Source organism: Camelus bactrianus, chromosome 9 (assembly GCF_048773025.1).
Source record: "Camelus bactrianus isolate YW-2024 breed Bactrian camel chromosome 9, ASM4877302v1, whole genome shotgun sequence".
NCBI classification, from domain to species: domain Eukaryota; kingdom Metazoa; phylum Chordata; class Mammalia; order Artiodactyla; family Camelidae; genus Camelus; species Camelus bactrianus.
In genome coordinates, this window is record NC_133547.1 from 60,284,651 (window position 1) to 60,305,328 (window position 20,678).

A 20,678-nucleotide genomic window follows, 5' to 3' on the forward strand; every position below is an offset into this window, starting at 1 on the left:
AGTAATGAAAGATTTCAAGGATGCAGTGAATATGATTAAGTGTGGCACTGGGATTCCAGAATAGAGGGATCAGCTTTAGAGAAAAGAAAACATCAGAGACTGCTGGAAAAATATGAAAGTCATAAGGGCTATGAAATAATGTGTCAAAAATAGCATATGTAGTCCTACTGGGTAGTCTGATTTCTCTGAAACTAGGAAGTCAAGTCACACCCTGATAGAGACCATAAATTATTTACAGCAAATATAAATAGAAAACAGCAGAGGGAAAAGGCCAGGGCTTGGTGTATACTACTGCTGACCAAATGCTATGGAGTTAGGAGGCAAAGTGTGGGTGTCTCTCTGTGTGTATAGTAGGGGTGGGTGGGGAACTAGAGAAGAAAGTCTGATAAACTTCAAATGGTAAAGTATCCATAACAGATCAAAGGTACTAGAAAGGGCACCCTTGAGATGGGAAATCATAGAATTCTACCAAATAGTTTGGGTGGAACAACGACACTAGGATGGCTGGAGATGCCAGTAAGGCGCAGAGAAAGTTAAGATTGGTAGGTAAGATCAGCTAAGAGAGAAATGGTAAAGAAGAAACATTTACCAAGAGCCTACCAACTGCCTAATCCAATGGAGAAGTTCCTAAGAACAAAAGCCAGGTGTTATTGTGATGTTCTGGGACCACAGTGGTGTTAAACTGAAGATCTTGAATAAGGGGAACAGGAAGAGTGACATGACATTAGCAAGGGATTTTGATGCAAAAGGGATGCACAGAGATATAGGAAAATAATAATTGATACTGACTTGATTTTTTTTTTTGTAATCTTCCTTCCTCAAAGCTCAGATATGTAGCCATATTGTCAACTGTATCAAATTCCTATCTGTATTACTGATAACACAATAGCTTTCTATTTTGATCCAAAACTAGAGAGGATGAGGGTTATTAGTGTATAGTTTTACTACTGTTTTATTTCAATATTGCCTTTTTAAAACAACCAAAAAAAAATCCCATTTAAATAGACACTCCAGCATACGATTCAGATCTTTTGTAAAAGAAAAGCCCACTCCTCCCACAAATGTGCCTACTAGAATACACCATGTCATGAGAAAAACACATTAGAAAGTATGTGAGCATTTTGTTAACCATCTGAGATGGGGATTTTTTAAAAATGCAGTGACTGAGGTTGCAGTCACTTTCCTTTGAACATATGCTGACTTCTGCTGTCTGTTGTTCTCATTTGTCAGGTTTCTTAATGTTCTTCTTAATACAGTGTCTTTATTTAGTTCTCCCAAAGGAATATCAGCAATTTCTGGGAGCAAGAAGAAAACTTTCTGTCATTTCTACATAATGACCAACACAGAGTGACCGAATCACTTAATTGAAGCTCTAAGGTTCATAATATGATGCATATTAGGTCCTGTTCACTGTGAAAAGGAAACAGTGGGAGGTTGTTCATGTAGGCAGTAAAAACAGAGAACCAAGTCTTTTTTGTAGTTCTGTTTGCTTTATTTCTCTGAAGCTCACACAATCCACAAGAGATTCCCGCCTCAACTCTATAATAGCCAAAGGGTGATCGAGGGGGAAAAGTGGTAAAAAAGACAAAATGTTAACTAAAACAGAAACACATAAAAGCTTTGCATATAGATTGAGTTTTATAATCCCATAATAATTTTATTAGCTCACAAAATTGCCACCAATCCTGCCGGCATCACAGCAAAGCTGGAGCTGTAGCATGTGCAACTGCAGTTATAGGATGCATGGTGCTGATGCACTAGTCGGATTTTCAAATGTGGCTAACTTTGAGTCCATCCTAAAAGCTTTCAGTTCCCAAGTCCATGGGTATGTACTTATTTGACTGACTGGTATAGGAAATGTCCCAATGCAGTCTAAGGGACGTGGGTGAAGATTACAGCTTCAAGTCACCTATACATCTAAATAATCACCTTGCTCTTGGCCTATGAAGGCATTGCTGTGTCACTTGGAAGATGCTGGGGCTAAGTTTGCTCACTCTGAATGCCTCGCAAGTCCCAACTGATAAAGATTCAACTCAGTGAATCCAATTTGAGAAGAATCAAGCTAAGAGAAACTTAGAAGGCATATTTAATAATACAGCAGAAATTCTATTAACTGATTCAGAGTTAACAGTTCACAGGTTAACTTTTTTTTTTAATGTTAATGGTTAAAGGAAGAAAAATAATTTTTAAATAAATTTGTATCTTAAACATTTTACCTTAAAATATAAATATATATTCATTTAATAATCTAGTATTAATTTGTTAAAAGATGGAAAACTTTTTTACATCTAGTTCTTCCATGTTTTTGTACCATACTGCTGACTTGCCAATTCAGGCTGTGGTCCAGTGTGCAGCAAAGGGGCATTTTTTAGTCACAATACGAGTAATGCTTGCTTCTTGATTTGTTTTCATCTTCTTCATATTCAGCTCCATCTATTTTTTTTGGCATGTTTAATTTCTGCATTATTCACAATTTCACTTTCCTTAAAATTGTCACTCTCAATCCTTTGTTGTACACCATCCTTCCAAAAAAATCACTGTAACCTTTGATTTGTTTGAGATCTGCAAACTAATAAATTATGTCTTATTTTCTTCTTATACAGTTGGATTCTGTGCAGTGGCTGTCAAGTTCAGGCCAGTGTTCTCCAAGATGTAGTACATGCCAAACCAGAAACCATTCTACTCCAATACTACAGTATAAATAGTATCTATCATGTTGATGTCTCTTAATAATTCTGCACTACCTACCTTTTTCTCTTCAATTGTTTTCAAAATAAAAATCAAAAACTCACTTGTATTATTCTATAAACATTCCAGAATCCCTTAACCCATCACTGACTATATCAAAGATGTTATATCTGTTGGGGAAAACACGGCATTTATATCCCCTCAAAATTGGGATGTAAAGAAGCAACAGTAGAAGATTATAGCTTTTTTTTTTAGTATTTTTTCGGCTAAAGTTTTCTTTAGAAAATGTACTTCATAGAAAATTCTTTGTAGAGTACATCCAGGCAATATTTTGTGAGCTGCAGTAAACCAGTAAAGACAGACAATTCAGACATTTAAGCACTCTAGGATTTGTGGCTTGGTCAGTAACCTGAGGTGGCAATTTTAAGCTCCACATGGAAGACTGCAGGCCACTGCTGTCAAGTTTCTTTGGATCTTGATGATGCACAGTCTACTTTTCATGTAATTGTTTTTTTTTTTTTAAGCACTATCTTACACCTTAAGCCTGTTTGTAAACATTGTAAAAATATTCATCAATAAAATATTTTGATAAATGTTTCACTCAGCTGTAGATGACTTTACAGATTATTCAATGGGTAATTTTTCCCTTCAACTGCCCAATATGCAGGCACTTAATTTTTTTTCCACCATCCAAGCCATCTATTTGCTATAATTTTATACCTGCTACCACCAAATATTTGAAATAAAACCAAGACTTTCTCTTTCAGTGTAAGTCCACCAACTGGAGTATCACACTATTTTTCTTGTATGAACTATACCTAAGATACTGTCTATGATTTCCAGATACTTGCCAGAAATTTAAGACCAGAACACTTCTGGATTTGTGATATTTTCCAACATTAAACACTTAATTTGGCAGGATTTTTAGCAGCATGTCTGAGTTTTTCTAAAGTATTCAATGTAATTTTCATAGAAACAACTCTTTACACACTCATAATTCATCAGTCTACATAACATTTAACCACAGTGCATAGTTGTAATATCAAGTAAAACTGGCATAAACAGGCTTAAGAACATACTCATGCTAAGTATGTAACTCAAATTACTAGTGCAGAAATGCCTAAGAATGAAGCTTACTGGCTGCAAGCACCCACCTTGTAGGGAGCACTGGTCAACATGCCTTATGGAGCAAATAATTACACTGGGACCAATTTTTAATACCTTGCTCTCTCTTGGTAACTCAACTGTGTTTCTGAAAAGTAACATTATCCTGAAACTGAGTCATGTGGCACCCCAATATGACATTTTGGGGCCTTATAATTTGGGAGCCATTCTCAAGAATTTGGGGCCTATTAGGGCCTAAGGTACAGTACCCAGGAGAACCCTAAAATAAAATACTTACCCTGGAGCTGAGCCAAAAGTAAATTCTCAAAAGAAATGGGGTAGATCAAATATGTGATTTTATAGTACTTAGAATACAACCCCACAGACAAAGCAATTTTGGAAATGATGCTGCAGTTGAAATAATTGGAGGAAGATCCATGCTTTAGGACTAGATGTTTTGAGAGGAGAAATAAGCTATGCAACAATTATGTTTGTTAGTGCACTAAAAGAAGGGGTCTAAAAAGCTCCCATGCAAAGTTACAAATTCAAGACCACATGTCTTGAGAAATTAGGCACCAGTGAGGCAGTGTGGAATAGGAATGAGAGATATTCACCCTGCTCAGACTACTTCAAGGTTTCTGCATACAGGAAGTTAGCATCACAGAGCTCTATCGCATGCCAGGGACTCTCGTTTTTCATATCACTATCTTGTTAACCCTCGTAACTACCTTAACAAGTGGGTTTTCCAGATGAGAAACTAGCATTTGCCCAGGTGTACAAAGTTAGCAACAGGCTGGGATAGGGATTTAAGCTCAAAGGTCATGATATTCCACTCTCTCCTGCCCCCTAATGACATGCCAACCTGCTCAAAACTTCCTTCCAGCATGACCAAGGAAATCTCAACTCCCCACTGACTGTCTAACAAAAATCAAAGCTATCTGCACACATTATCAACTTCAATTATCTCCAACTTTGGAAACTTCTGAAAACTCCTTAATGAGAGGTAACTTCGGGTATGCAATAGTGGACACCAAAAAAAGGCCACAAAACTAACATGCAAATTAAAAGTTTTATGTTCCCAAAAATATATGTAAGATTAAACAAAAGAAAAACATACTTAACAGATGGAATTCTTACCAACATTAATCACAGCCTCTTTACTGTTTTTACAGAGGTTTGAATTCATACTTATTCTACTCATTTTCTCACCTTTTTAGGCAGTAGTAATCACTGTGTTATCACCTCATGCTACCACTTCCCCATCTGCAGAATTTCTAGTAAGATTTATCACTTTTCCTTCTGGGTCAATTACTAGTTTTGGATACTTCTAAAACACTTTAAAAGACAAATTGAATTTAAATATTAGAAAAAAAAACAAAAGAAAGGGTAGCTTTACCAACACTTTTCCTCCAGCATTTTTAAATGAGACTAGAGCACAAAACCACCACACCTCACTTATCAATCCAAAATTGTCACCAAGCAGTTAACCTTTTTTTCTTCAAGGTTAAATTCAAAGAGAAGTCATTTCTGTATTTTAGCAAGAAAAACTGACATGGAGAATTCTTAATCTTAAAAATCCATGGAGGCTGATTCCGTTGCATACAGAGTTAAAAAAAGAAAAGAAAAAGTTTACAGCTACATGGAGGCATCTTAAGAGTTCCCCAAAAGCAGATTCTAAGATACAAGTAGTTGATTTGAAAAGTGGTCCCACAAGGCATCAGTGAGGAAGAGAGGAAAAGAAAAAAGCCATATAAAATTCATCACTGAACAGATTACCTGACAAGTACCAGGAGCACAGCGCTGCAGGAGCGCTGCAGGAATGCTGCTGGGACCCTCCGAGACGCTACACCCCGCAGAACCTACACACCTGAGTTCTGGGAGGTGGGGTATTTATCTACCAACTCCCAGCCCTCATTGGCTGGAGGTTGAGCACCGAACCAACTCCACCCTATAGGCTGCACCTGTGCCCAGCCCAGACACTGCAAAGCCAAAAGAAGTCCTCAAGCGGGAGATGTTAAGGTAAGAAGCTCGGCCTTCCCAGGACTGACCTCAGCTGCAGGCAAACATAGGTGGGCTAATAGAATATGCGTGGGGGCCAGCCTGTCATAGCTGGTAATGAGTAGTTTTGTTTTGTTTTTTTCCAGCTTCCTCATCTCAAGTATGGAATCTCTTTTTCCACTGTTAATCACAGACCTAACTGTTCACAAATACTGGCTTACGTAAATCAGGATCTTTGCCAACAGAACAGACTAGAGACCCTGAGCAACTCTCCCACTGCAAAGGACTAAAAATGCTGGGTATCATAATTTCAAATAAAACAAATGCAAAGCTGAACTAATAAAAGGGTCACCTGAGAAGACAAAAGCAAAGTGGAAGCTGAAATCCAGAAATATAAGCAAGTACCAAAGTCAGCTTTTGTCCTGCCATACACTGGGGACATTGATTATCTGCTCTGGCTGCAATACAGTGGTGTGTGAGGGATGGGAGACTAGGCCTTGGGCTTTCCCAAGCATAACAGCCTAACAGAACACCCCAACCTCTATCTCATAAAATTAGAACACCGAACAGCCACTCTCCAAGGAAAGGTGCCTAGAATGCACCATGCAGAAGAAAAATGAACTGCTTTGATCTTGGTGCTAGGATATCTATTCAATATTCTTAAATAAATAGAACCAATTACTAAACTAATTAACCCCTACAAGGCCACATAACATTTGTTGAGAACTTTTAAATAATATGTTCTACTTTAATTATAGAAATCTTAATGAGGCCCACTTAGAGTTGTTCACTACCCAAGATTTATAGGGACAACCAAGAAGTTAAAATATTTTAGAAAGCAGTTTTCAGGATGTATGCTTCAGGATATGAAAGTCTTCATTTTCCATCTTAGAAAATGATCACTCAGTCTACCACTAAAGGACACAGATCCACGCACAGCCTCTACCCCAGACCCAATCTTGAGCTTCCTGCTGTTGTACCTACGTGTCCCTCACCACACAGATCTCTCTAGAGGACTGCTTGAGGGTCCTTACATATGGTAGCTAATTTTATCCAAAGCGAGTGAAAAAAAACCCAAACTTTTATAATCTAGTCTGAGATGTCACATACGATCACTCTGCTTTATTCTACTCATTAAATGAGAGTCACTAAGTCCAGCCCACACTCAAAAGAATAGGGACACTGGCTCACCTTTTGAAGAGAGGAGTATTAATGACAGTTCTAAGAGACCAACATTTTGGATTATGTTAGCTCTTTCTTTTAATATCTCCATCTGTATTTTAATTAATATGCTTATCATCTATTTACTTTCTATCATGGAAAATGAAGATTTATACCACTATCCACCCACCCACTGACCCCACCCCCGACACACACACACAAAATTCCTTCTACCTCTTCTTCTCAACACAGTTGTACCATAATTTTTGGTTAAATCAATCATCAGTATTTAACATGACCATGTAAGTATTATTTACAAATGAGCCTCATGGTATAATTTATTTCATTTCTTTTCTAATACAATTTATTGTTTTTCCTACAGGTAATAATTTTTTTCAGTTGCTTAGTATTCTATGGACCCATCATAAACTTATACTCAATTTTTCTGAAAACACTCTTAATTTCCACTCACTGTGTTTAAATAAATCAGGTAATGTGTCAAATGATTTTTTTTTAAATTAGAGTTGGATTTATTCCTTTATCTTTTACAAAAGATGAGGAAACCTTTTATCCCTCTATTTCTTTATTCAGCAAATGAAGGCAAAGGTCAAAAAAGCAACTCTTCTTGATGCAAAGACTTCATCTAAGAATCAACTGTGAGGCCAATATTATTTAGAAAAAGTGTATACTCGAATTCTAAAATTCTGAAATTTCTTATTCTGAGATACAGGTTTAAAACAAATGGCTTTTTTTTTCCCCACTAGAATCCAACAGAGACAACTAAAGCTGACAGAAATACGAACAAAATAATGCCAGTCAGATGGTTTTTCCTAAGGTAATTCGAGATGAGCTCAAGGGACTTTCTCGACTAGTGAAGCTCATTAACATTAATAGCAGCTGCAAGTTCATATCCAAATGGCAATGTGCCTCATGGGGCAAAAATACACTAATCTACTGCATGGGCTACTTTGTCATACTCTCAATATTCTAGAGGTGAGACAAACTGAGAAAGCATTAAATGTATAAACATCACTTCCTTGTTAATTGAACTTCATTTCCCTATTGTCAACCTCTTTTATATGGGAGGGGGGATTTTTATGTAAAATCTCCATTAAGTCTTACTCTTTACAGGAATTTACATGGTATAAGAGATATTTTAGGTATTTTTATAATAAAATATTTCCTCTGGAAAATAAATCCTTAAAAGTAATTTTGTTTTACCCCAAGAAGAAAATAGTCATTCTACATTTCTGTAAAATATAATTCATCATTATTAAATTACCAGATTACATGCACAATTAAGCTTATTTATTAAACAAGACATATGCCAACAACTTTACAATAATCCTCTAAACCATAATAGCAGATTTTCAACTTTAATAACAACATCATGCGGTTAATACCCAAAGGACTAATTTTAAAAGTAAGGGCATTTGGTAATTGAAACTGAAATTATACAATTAAGCACTTGAGTAATTTAAACATGAACATAAGTGTCCTGGCTGTGCTGCTCTTGGCTTTTAGTCAAATTTACTAGTGCCAGTTTGACTTTATCACCCTAATTATTTCTGCTCGTATCAGATCTTGCTAAAAAGAAATTGAGAATTATTTGAAGTATTTTTTTATTCCTATGTCTTTTCTGCTTCAAAAATACATTACTATACTCTTCTTCTAATTAAAGCTTCAAACGGATAATCAAGAATAAACCCCATGATACTTATCAAGACTCCACAGAAATTCAAGAGACATTTTATTTGTATATCTATTCCCAGAAAGAGGCACAAAAGGTTTTAATATGAAAAAAGGTATCTAGTGAGTATATTTGCCTGCAAGTGTTTTAAAATCATCACCTCTCCATTTCTACCCATCCTCCCTTCTTTGCTTTTTCTCCACCAAATATAAAACCCCACATTAGTCCCATTGCCTTACCTTTAGGAAAACTCTAAAATAAAAATAGGCTTTCCCTTGACAATGAACATGACAGAACAGCTTCTAACTTGGTAGAAATCATCTCTTCAATTTTTACTGTATGATTAAGACTTTTGACATTCTATGCTTACAATGGGATTTGGAAATATGATGTCTTAGGCGAATCATAAAAAGCATTGAAACTTTTAAAGTGGAACAGAAAATAAGAAACAATGTGAATATCCCAAAACAAGGCAAACACTTTGAAACAGGAAGAGGCAGACATACTACCTCTGATCAATACTGGACATAGAGATAATATATCAGGCCCTGAGGAAAGATGGCTCCACCATCAAGCCCTCACTCATCATAACCAAGTACAGAGGAATGAAATAGGCGGAAAGGATATTTTCAAGTTCAAGGAACTGCAAAGGTAAAGGTACAGGAATAAAAGAGCTGGTAAGTTCCAGGATTTACAGCTGAGGTCTAGGGTCTGATACAAGGAGCTATACTAGGTGAAGCTAAACAAGTAGGCATGGTTCAGATCACAAAGAACCTTGGATTCCACACTAAGGTATTGGGATTTATCCTGAAAGCAATGGGGAGTCACTGTGGGGTTTTTTTTTTTAAACGGAAAGTGCACATGATCAGACTTGCATATTAGAAAGATCATTCTGGCAGCAGGGTGAACATTCAATTGAGGCAGACTAGAATAAAGGGAAGGACACTTGTTAGAATATTGCAGACAGCACTTTACCATATTACCGCATTTTGTTGGCCTGCTGTATTACAGAAGGCCAGTACAGAACTTTACCATGTTACAGTAGTCTAGGCTGCAAAAAGTGAGAACCTGAACCTAGACAGCAGCAGTTGAAAAAGAGAAGGAACTAGACCTCAAGATGTTTAGGAAGTAGTTACTTCATTCATGGTGTCCAGCTGGATATGGCAGATGAGGGCAGGGAAGAATCTAGTTTCTGACTTTGAAGAGTCAAAAAAAAAAGTGTTCCTCCTCGGGCCTTGTGATGCTGACCCCATCTCATATGCCTGCCCAGGGCCTTGCCCATCAATTACCCCATTTCATTCCTATGACTCTTTTGTCACAATCTGTAAGACACTCAAGCCTCTCCCATTCCAAGAAGCAAAGATGTACTGGGTACCGACTATGTCAGTCAGTCCCTGAGTCAGCCAGAGGAGTTAAGGAAAGATGATTCTTTCCCTTAACTTTCCCTAATCTTCAAGGAAACAGTTTATCCCAATCCCCCAATCCATCTTCAAGGCTGATCAAATAAATAAGGCCCTTTCAGAAAAGAAGCCTTTTTGTTTAGAAGGAGCAATGCCAGATACCTGTATGAATATCCTATCTGGCAAAGATATGGCCAGTAGCAGATGATATGTTATTGATCCTCTGGGGCCATGACATGATGCTGCAGGTCACTGTCAAAGGTGCTTGTCCCAGAAAAGCCAAGGAGTTAAGTCGTCTGAACAGGCTGGATATACCATGAAAAGTCCCACTGTGCTCAGGGCTCAGTTCCTCATTTCATTCATTCAGCAAATATTTTTTATGGGCTTATTATGTAACAGGTGCTGTACTTGGCTCTGGGAAAACAATAATAAGCAATTCCTGCCACCATGTTTAGTTCCTACAACAATATTTGGAATTCCATCATAAGCCAAGGCCTGCTCCCTACAGGGGCCTCTATCTTCCACTGCACCTTCCATCAGAAGCAGGAATTTCTTTCTTAGTATCTCATTTCCTCCTAAGAGCCAATGATAGGCATCATTATTTCTGTAAAAATGGGTTTATCTTATACATACTGTTCTGTAATCTATTTCTTATTAGCCATAAAGATATATTTATGTTAAGCTTAACATATCAAAGTTCAGAAAGAAGAAGAGACTGATTCTCAGTGGCTTAAAGTTTAGTAACACTGGGAACTAAGTCTTCCAGTCAAGTCAATTATGATCATCTCCAGGCAGAACAGACAGGAAGATGGTCAAGTAGAGCTCAGATTCTGAAATACCACATATTGACATTAGGAGAAAGGCACAGAGAGCTGAGGACAGGGGGAGATGATTAAGACAGTAAAAACTACAAATGACTGAATTTACACAAAGGCTCTGAGAAATAAGCATGAGGACTGAACAGCCAAGATGAGAGTGTGATACCAATGAAAACATTTTATGAAACAGCTGCCGCTGCTCAAGATCAGAATCATTCTAAAGATGGAGGCAAGTCAGGGCCTACAAGTAAATAGGAGTCCCTTGTTGGCAATAAGAAGGAAAAAAAAGAAAGAAAGAAATCCTTTACCAAATTACGTCCTTGGATGGTCAGAAGCAACCTTTTTTAGGGTAAGATAATTTAAGAGACCTCAAAAGGTTTATGGGTTGCTTTTTTTAAAAAATACAATATAAGGATAGTTGTATGTAGTCCTGTAAAGGAGTAAAGCACAAATTCTTAAAATATAGATTGCTTACTTTAATGAACAGATGAAGTCAAGAAAAATGGCTGTGCTTTTTAGCCACTAAATTCTAGCATTTGTGCATATTTGAGAGGCAGAGACACAGAGGCAGTTTTCTAATCTTGCATTTTGCAGTGAGGTCAAGAGCCATATGGCAGAGCCAAGGAAGCCTCCACCAGCCCTAAGGCTGTGGGTTGCTTCATCACTGCCCCAGCTAATATGCTAGGCAGTTTAGACACGTTATCTCATTTAATCCTAGCATGATACTAAATATTGGTCCAATGTGCCACTGGGTCATGTGACAAAAGACAGAATACCTAGCAGCTCTATTTGCAGTCTGTAAACATGTAATTCTTTTCCACATAGATGAATCACGAGCTTACTTCAAATACCCCTGGTCCACCTTGAGCAGCAAGTGAGCAACACCTGGTAAAACCAGTGCAAAAATAGAGTACCAGGATTTTACATCAAAAAAAGGAAATTTCCTTTGCCCATATAAGCACCTTCAAAGATGTCAGTCTAAATAAAAGAGAAGAATTGTCCAACCAAGAGGGACTACATACCTCTCAAATGTATCACCAAGCAAACCTGCAGAATCACTTTCAGAAGCACATTAAGAAACTGAAGTCTTCTATGATTAAATATCCTTTCAAAAAATCCCTTCCAGGATTAGCATACTGCAACATTTTTATGTTGCAACACTAAAGAAATTACTATCTAAAGACTTGATTCTAGATGTATGTAGAGGGGAGCCAAGAAAGTTAATTTATTTTAAGAACCCAGAACAAAATCCACACAATTCAACACTCACTTCTTCATTCAAAGGACACTAAAATGCATACGTCAGACATCTGCTGATTTCTTTCAAGAATGTTGAATTTTAAACCCAGTAAGTCTAAATGTAGCTCTAATATAATCTACAAATGACCTTACTAAGTCTTTCTACATCCCATAAAAGTATATTAATTGTATCATTTTATTTAAGTTCTCAACTTGCTGTGATGTATTAGCATATTAAAATTAACTCTGCATGCTCTACTCATTTCACTTTCTGAGCCAACTTATCAGGACAAATTTGATAAAATCATAGTACCCCCTTGTGGTGTTACCTTCATACCCTACTAGAACGTCTTGTAATGTTAAATTTTTTTAAACTTCTTACAACTAAGGTCAGTAAATAACTAATTAACCTTTTCTAAATTCTAATAAAATCATGGGAAAAGTAAAGGGGCTATCATCAAATTGTGATAACAGATGAGACTGTGGCATTTCATCATAAAAGTAAGACTATTTGGAGCCATGCGTATTATTCTTAACAGGAGGAAAACACTTTTAAGAAATATTTTCTATGGACTGATTCATATAGCCAAATTAAAGCACACAACTATGAAATTACTCACCAGATTTTATTTTGCCATGCAAATGAATTCTAATAACTGAAATGCGGGAAATGATATTTTTGAATGGTAAGCCAATATAAATTCTTCACAAATCAGGAAGGAAAATAAAAGTTGGTAAAATTTAAATACAAAGATTTTTTTCTCATAATTCATCCAACTTTCTTCTATCAGATAAAATTTAACTATTTATTATTGTCGTTACTTTTATTACAGTTTATATTTAGTAGAATGAGTAAGACCTTTAGGCACATACTTTGATACAAAGGTTTTCCTTGTGTTATTTTACTTTTCCTATCTTTATTTGCTTTCCTACCCACCCCCCAGATCCTCTACTCCCACCTCCTGATTTCCTCACTAATTGATTTTCATCTTATTCTAGAATAGGTTTTTGGCAATGAGGCAAGGAATGAATGAAAGAATGTGAGAGAGAGAGAGAAACAAAGACAGAGAGATTATCCACAATATTTTGGCAAGCCCTAGAATAATTCCACTAAGATGATCTTATAAGAGATCCTGTATTCTTACTGGAAGAAACAGAAAAAGATCTTACCTACCAGTCAATATATTTAGATCCACTGTCAATGAAATGGCAATTCCATATTCATAGACTGTCCAAGTACCTTACTAAGTAACTAGAGAACAAACCTTAACAAGTTTTTCAAATTAGTTTCCTTTTGAGTTCAGCAGTGAAGCAATTTATCTCTGGTTCAAGCCAATAAGCAATTCTAACTGATAACAATGAAAATATAAAGAAGCTTTGCTTCAATTTAGTTCAGGTTCAGGTTCAATAAAGTAACAATTCTAGTTCAGTCCTGGCAATGTGGCAACATATTTACTAGTTTCTAATTCACATTCCATTGGCTTTCTGATTATACCTTAAAATAAAGAATATTGAATTGTACTTATCTAGGTTTTCAGCCAACATTTTTGAAGTCTTTACCATATTGCAGGGACTGTTGTGGATGTTGGAATACAAAAGTGAGTAGAGCAAAATTCCTGCCTTAGAGAATATCATAGTCTAGCCTGGAAACAGTTAAGTGAACATGTGTACTGATATGGAGGAAACTGCAGTATCACAAGACCTACAATAAGAATTTCTTATAAGGGGACATAATCCTGGTTTAGAAAATGTCTTGATGAGCCCCTAAGAATATGGGCCCACTAAAGGGCATCCTAAAATAATCAAAAATGGTAACTAAACCTCCTTCTAAAGTCAGCGGGTCCTGTTTTCCCTCTTCTAGGGTACCACTATGCACTTGGAGGACTAAAATGGACCAAGTTGAATCGTTCTGCATAATAGAGACTAGCAACTGAGAGTCTCAAGGGTATAGACAGATGTGCAAGGGAGAAGACACAACTGGCTCAGGGCCACAACACACAACTCCAGGGAGCACCACATACATCATTTTCTATGAGAATGGCACTGTACAAGCCAGCAGCCCTGCAAAAGCCAGAGGGACTGGGCAGTTAAAGAATCCCTAATGACCAAGAAGAAACCTGAGGCAAAAGCATAAATATCTAGAAGGGATTTTTATAGCTATTGTCCTTGGAGTATAACGTAAACTCTTCTTCGACCTCCCCTCCAAAATCCTCATTTCTTTTAAGATTTTTATACAAGTGAACTTGAATTCTTACTATTGGTTTTTGTTTCTGTGTAGTAGGTGAGGATGGCAGTCATTTCAGGTTTTGTGGTGGTGGTGGCCACTTCAGTTTGTGGGCCCAAAGCAGCACTGATCACATCCCCATGGGCCCAGTGCAAACACTGAGCTTGATGATGCTGGACCCCAAAGACAGGAGAAAATTTAGTATTCGAGTTACACAAAGTTATAATTTTAAAAGTAATAAAAGCTAAAACACAGATGCTATGAGAGAATAGAAAACGAAGTACCTGCTTCGCCTCAGGGAAACAGAAGCATCGCGGATAAAGTGACTTTTGAACTGAATCTTGAAGGATGAATAGCAGTTACCCAGGGAAAATGGGGAAAGGCATTCAGCAGAAAACAAAGTGAACAAAGAGGTGGCATTTAGGGATGGCCAAGAGGCCAAGTGTGGCTGGAGGAGAAGGATTTCTATTCCATTCCATGCCACTGGCAGGTTTGTTCTGAAAGACTGTCCGTGAAACCTGTTAGTTACCCACCATTTACATGTCTGTGAGAACAGGTGCCCCCATCTACCTACAACCCCATCTTTCTACTTCCCTTAACAAAATTTCTTGAAAAAAAACTTCCTATTGCTCTATAGTGAATTATGTTGTTTGTCCTCAGTGTTTCTTTCCCTCCCCATTCATCCCACAGCTCCCCTGTAGATGGAAAATAGTTCCCCATCCCATTGACTTTGGGCTTGGTCATGAAACCTGTTTTAAACAATGGAACATGGACAGAAGGATCAGTGTATCAGTTCTAAGCTGAGGCCTTGAGAGGTAGGAATCCCGTGCTTCTGCCCTACTTAGCTACAGGTCCTAGAATAAGGAGACACACTCATATGGGCTGAATTGTGTCCCTCCTCCCCACCCAAATTCATATGTTGAAGTCCTAACACCTAGTATCTCAAAATGTGACTATACGTGGAGATAGGGTCTTTAAAGAAATGATTAAATTAAAATGAGGCTGTTAGAGTGGCCCCTAATCCAGTCTGATGGGTGTCCTCATAAGAAGAGGAAATTTGACACACAAAGAGTATATACCAAAGAAAGAAAGAACATAGTGAGGACATAGTAATACATGGCCAACTGCAAGCCAATGAAAAAGGCCTCAAAAGAAGCCAAACTTGCTAACACCTTGATCTTGGACTCCTAACCTCCAGAACTGTAAGAAAATTAATTTCTGTGGTTTAGGCCATACCGTATGTGGTAGTTTGTTACAGTAGCCATAACAAATTAATACACATGTGGAACCAACCTAACCTGTCTTGTAGCCTGAAGCAGAGCCAAACTACAGATCCATGAGCAAGAAATGGTGCTTATGGGTATAAACCACTAACATCTTGGGGTCACTTGTTATGCATTATTATTGTAGCAAAAACTGACCAACATACTTTCATTTCTCAATTCATAGCTATTTACCTTCTGAATATACCATGAAGTTGCTATTGGTAAAGAACAACACATGCTTTGGTTTGAATCAGTTAATAATAAAATAAATAAACCAAAATAGAAAACATCAACAATCTAAATGCCAGCAGACAACTTTTTAGTCTTTATTTATTCTGATTTTTCTTCTACTTGCCCTTGGATGCCATTTGGTATAGCCATTAAGACTGCAAGATCTACTATCAGATTACCTAAGTTCAAATTCCTCTAGCTTTATCAATTACAAACTTCACAGCTTTGGGTAAATTATTTAATTTCTCTGTATCTCAATTTTTCCCATCTGTAAAGTTAAAATATAGTAATGTGTACCTAAGAGTTGTTGAGAAGATGAAACGAATGAATAAAAGAACTTAGAGCAATGTCTGACAATAGCATGTGTTCAGTAATGTTCATTATTAATATCACTTGCCTGACTACAGTTGAGTATGATCTGCTGGCTCATGTTCTTCTGTCACCTCTGCCCCACTCCAAAGTCCCTGCCATCCCCAAAATCTCTTTCAGGGATCTGTCCCAAGCCTTTTCTCTTTTCATTCTGAACACTCTACCAAGATGATCTTGCCCATTCCCATGGCTTTTGCTTTGCCTACTCAAATCTAGACCTTTATTCTAGACCTCTTTCTGACCTCCAAGTCCACACTTTCCACTGCCTACTAGACATCTCCAGGCTTTACCTTGATCCTGGTGTAGCCCTACACATTGGAGATGACCATCTGAGAGACTTGGATTCCCTTAGAGAAAAATGAGACAAAATAGCATCTAAGCAACTATATTTAGGTCTCATATAGCGTCATAAAAACAATTTGTATTAATCAGAACCCAAAGTCATGCTATAATCACAAGAGATACAATAATATAATATTTAAAATCCTTTCCATACAAGTTATTTTAAACATTTTACACATATTAATTCATTTACTCTTCACAGGAACTCTATGTGGTAGGTACTACTATTATTCCTATTTGATAAATGAGGAAATAAAGGCACAAGAAGCTTGTAACACTTATGTTATATAGCTGGAAATGGTGTGATTTTAAACCAAGCAGGCAGAACCTAGAGTCCTCTATCTTAACCACTGTATTTTACTTTCAAAAATAAGGCCTGAACAATTTTTTAGACAGTAAAACAAGCACAACAATTATTATTTTTGATAACAGTAAAGGCTAACATTTTGGAGACCAGGTACTCTTTCAAGTAAAATGCTTTACACACATTAATTGGTTTGATTCCTCAACAACACTATGATGTAGGTCTTAGTATGTGCCCATCCTACATATGAGGAAACTAAGGCCCAGAGAAAGAGTAACTAGCCCAAAGGCACACAGTAGTAAGCAGCAGAGATAGGACTCAAACCCTGGCAGTCTCATCCCAGCATCCGTGATCTTAACCACTGTTGCCTCAAGAGATGAGCACTAAACTGCCTCTTGCGTAACTGCTGGATTCCTGTTCCTGTGCCACACACCAGTATGGCAGATGCCACTGGAAGAAGGCCTCTCAGTTCCCGTTCCCAAGAGGCCCCCCTGAAATGGCCTCTATCTCCATCTCTCTCTGGAATTACATGAGTCTTTTCATTAATTCTCTTCATGGGACTCTGCTCCATCCTTTCTACACTCAGCCTCCCCTAACTTGTAGTTTCAGCTCTACCATAACTTAAGCTTTCACCTGATTTTGGCTTGCCATGGTGCTAACTCAGGCCTTTCCCCACATGCCCCCTTAGCTTAGCTCCCTACAATTTAACTGGCTACAGTTCCTGTCTCTGAGTCAGATTCCAAAGAGAGAAAACTGGATTGGTCATTGGTCAACCAGTAAAACAGGTGACTTTGAAGAGGTGTCCATCTAAATTAGCTGCATTGGATGGGAAGCTGGATTAATGTGGTGAAGGGAATTAGAAATATTCAGCCTAGAAAAAGGAAAACTTAAGAGGAAAAATGTCTTCAACGATGAACAAGTTATCACAGAAAGAGACTGTTTACCCCCTCTTCAGCTTTCCTTAAATGGTCAGAAAGGCAATCTCCACATCACTGATGTGTTGACAGACACAATGAGGAAGGTCTAGGAAGAGATTTCTCTAGGTGAGTTGATGGCTTTAAGTGACCTCTAGGATTCCTATGGATTTGTGGAAAATTAAGGATTAGTTTCAAAAGGTACCAAATACAACTTAGGTAAGTGTTTTAAATGTCCTCCACAATACCAGATTTCAGATAGCCTGTCGAAGTTTCTCCACCCCATCAAGAAGTCATACTGAGACGGCACGTGCAAAGGCACAAGAGGCAGAGGGAGACACAGCACAGCAGAAGGAACTTCACCAACCCCACCCTTCAGAAACCTCTGTCCCCCTAACGGCCCTGAGTCCTCCCTAATAAAGTAAAACTCCGTCCACCAGAATTACAATTAAATGTCTAATTAATAGTTTCCAGACTCCTTGAATGCCTCATGTTATAAAGAATCTGCAATCACCTATGACTGAATTCCAATTGTTAAAGATTTATGTACTACCCACATTGTACAATCATGTAAGGTACTGTACCTGACCACATGCAGGATACAAAGAGTCACACTGCCCTAATGTCCAGGGCCCACCATCCGTGGAAGAAGAGGAGATGCACTAACAAATAATAAAGAATACACTGTAACAAATGAGTGCAGTAGGAGAGGAGGAAGGGGAGAAATTTATTCCATAAAAGTACATGCGGGGATTTGGAACCATTCTCTGAAGTAATATACTATGATCTGGACCTTATAGAATGCATATGGGTTGGTGTAAGCGTATTGCACCTGCACGGCATGAACAAAGCCACGTGGATATTAGGCACTAACGACGCAAGACAGTAGAGGGCATATTTGGAAAAGAGCAAATAGCCTTGCCTGGCTAGAAGATGGGGGTGTGGGGCGAAGAGAGACTGAGGAGGAAAAACTACTAGGGAGAGTGGAATATATGTTTGGAAATGTAGGCTGGGAGGCCTGAACTTAAAGATAATTCCAAATGAAAAATGTATCTATAATCATAGTAATGAACTTCAAAGCAAGTCTACTAAACATCCAATTTAAAAAGTACTAATGAGCAATGATGCGCTCAATATTTGATTTTAATAACAGACTCCTGAAGTCAATGAGGGACACCCTTAAAAGATCGTATCTCTGCCTTCAAGAAATACCACACATCACCCTCAGAAGGATGGAAATGGGACATCCAAGGTAAAGGCAATAGGTCGAACAAACCTTTTCCTGAACAGGAGCAATGCCTGTGCTTGCCAAAAATGCCTCTCAAACAACCTTACCAGTCCCACATGTGACCTGACCCTGAATAAAGATCTCTTTCTACACTCCTTTGCACAAGTAACGATAAAAACGTTGTGCCCGTCAACCAGCACGTTTAATTCAGCAGCAGCACTTAAATCTGCCTCTCATTTTCCTACCACTTTCCTGAAATTCCAGAGGACGGGGTTATTGTTAAACAGCAGCAAGCATTATTCTCACAGCAGTGCACATTAATAATAATTCAGTGCGGTGTCATGGAAGCCTGTGGGCTCTTAGCTGAATTTATTTGAAAAATAAAGTTTGTTTTTTTTTTCCCTGAAGATCTTTACTTAAGTCAGCATGGAACTCTTGTAAAGATAACTACCAATAAGTCACAACTACCCAAGGAGCAGTCTTGTTATTTTTTTAATTCACTGCTCACCATGACAACATAATAAACACACCTTTAGAGGCCCATACATGCCCAACTATTGAAAATGTCATAGTTCCTCCTTCATGGTGCTCCCAGGCATAAACTTCAACTGATTTTTTTTTTTTTTTGATCCTCTGAAATTCTAGTAAAACACCAATTTTCAACTGCAAGCTACTACAAATAACTTTGTGATAAATTAGCAACACAAGCCTTATTTCACAATCCACCAATAATTACTAAGCTCTTTTTTATTTAAAAAAAAAATAGCAAGCCATCAAGGCAATAGGGTTTTTTCATCTGTTTTTTCAATTTTTGTTTAGAGTTCTCTTAGATGTTCCTGTGTCCTTTCATAAATGACCAATAGGAAAGATACAGGACTAATAGGAAACACAACTTTATATAACTTCGTTGACGGTTGGTTTCAGTTAACAGCTGGTCTTTAAACTACCCAACATAAAAGCATACATTTTAGGGGGAAAAATGACCCCCAAACTGCTTCATAAAGTAAAGTATTTCATTTTTCAAAGCTTTAGGATTATTTGAGAGACTATAGTACTAAAAAGTCCCAAGAGTTGAGTTTTTTAAGGAAGTTAAAAGTTTCCACCTTTAAATATCAGAGACTAGAGATTTTACAGTACAATAAGTATCAGAAATAAAATACAATTCCCTTCAAAGCCATATAAAAAAAAGTAAGCCTTTGTAAAAAGTTTTTCCTTCCAACACTGAAGTATGGACCTAAAATCATAGCAAACAATTACCAGGTCTTTCTGCAATGGTGCCCAGACATCCAAATTAGTCAAAGCTTCAGGCTTCCATAGGCTCAGGTTGGTAATAATGCTTTCTCTGCTACACGAGAGCTGCTCCCTTTTGTTTAAGGAAATACTGTAAGAAGCACACCGTGAAACAGTGTTCAATTTCCCCCCACCCTCTGGACAGATGCGGTCCCTTCCTAAGTACATAAAGACATGACTTCTTTATTCAAACAGTTGCTTTTTTCCCCCTTCTCTATCCAATATCTTCTATACCAGTGAAATCTTTTTGGAGGTGCGGGTTAGAGAGGAGATAACTTTGCTGTGAGAAAATGCTAGGTGGATTCAAGAAGAACGTCTAGTGGTCAGTATCTCAGAAAATAAAAAATCATCTCTCACTGGAAGCTTCTTGTTGTGCTCATCTCTCTGAAGCCTGCCAGCCCTCACACATGAGG